The sequence below is a fragment of the Littorina saxatilis genome, linkage group LG2, assembly GCF_037325665.1.
Source record: "Littorina saxatilis isolate snail1 linkage group LG2, US_GU_Lsax_2.0, whole genome shotgun sequence".
Classification (NCBI taxonomy): Eukaryota; Metazoa; Mollusca; class Gastropoda; order Littorinimorpha; family Littorinidae; genus Littorina; species Littorina saxatilis.
This window is the reverse complement of record NC_090246.1, coordinates 69,237,207-69,238,243: the sequence shown is the minus strand read 5'-3', so window position 1 is coordinate 69,238,243 and position 1,037 is coordinate 69,237,207.

Below are 1,037 nucleotides of genomic sequence, written 5' to 3'. Positions count from 1 at the left end.
TGGTTGTGCAGAGTTCGATTTTTGTTCATCAATTATTTGTTTTACTAATGTCCACACAACTCTGCTCAGCGGGAAGTGGTCAGGATGCTGGTTATTTTTGTTTTTCTTTTTTTGTTTTGTTTTTGTTTTTTTGGTACGTGTCCAAGTGTAGGCATATTTTGTATCCCATGTAAAAACTTAGCCAGATCTGCGACATTGAGCAAAACTGTTTTCACGGGAAAAAGTGGATGTGCCTTTACGAACAGCACAAACCTGATGAGGCAAAAACACAGTGGTGACATTGTATCCTGCGAGGTCAGTGATGGGTGTGCCGTTGACACTGATTCTAGCAGACACAACTTTGCTGTTCAACGTGTGACTGCCTGACTTGTCCGGAAGTCGTGACTCCAAGCTGCCGGATCCAAAGAGGGCAGTGTCGGCAAAAACGCCCATACTTAGTCTCACTTCTTGATCGGGGTTTTCTGTTATAGCACAGAACAACAACAAAAAAAGAAAAAACACCGTTAGTTTCTCGGGCACAGAAATGTTTTTCTCTGATTTTATCGATTTTATGATGTAGCCAAATTGGTAACAAGCAAAGCAAAGAAAACTATAAAACACAGACTGATAATACGAATGCACCGCAGTTGCCTAAACTTGTATTGTATTGTATTGTTTATTTGTTGATGTTTTTTCTTTGGCTGTTTTTTGGGTTGTTGGGTGGGTTTTTTTACAGGTCTACAAACCTTTCCTAAAACTCCATTGCTACCAGAATGACGTCTTCAGAAAAGCAAATGTCTAGTATGGTAGTTGATATTCATTAATTATATGAATATACCTTCTCTCTCTCCTTCTTGTTCTAGATCTTCTCTTTCTTCTTCTTCTTCTTCTTCTTCTTCTTCTTCTTCTTCTTCTTCTTCTTCTTCTTCTTCTTCTTCTTCTTCTTCTTCTTCTTCTGTTTTCCTTCAGGTTAACACTTGACAGAGATCGGTTCGCATCTTGCATGTGAGACGCCTACCTTTTAAAATGTCAAAGATGTGTATCGTGGACACTTTGTT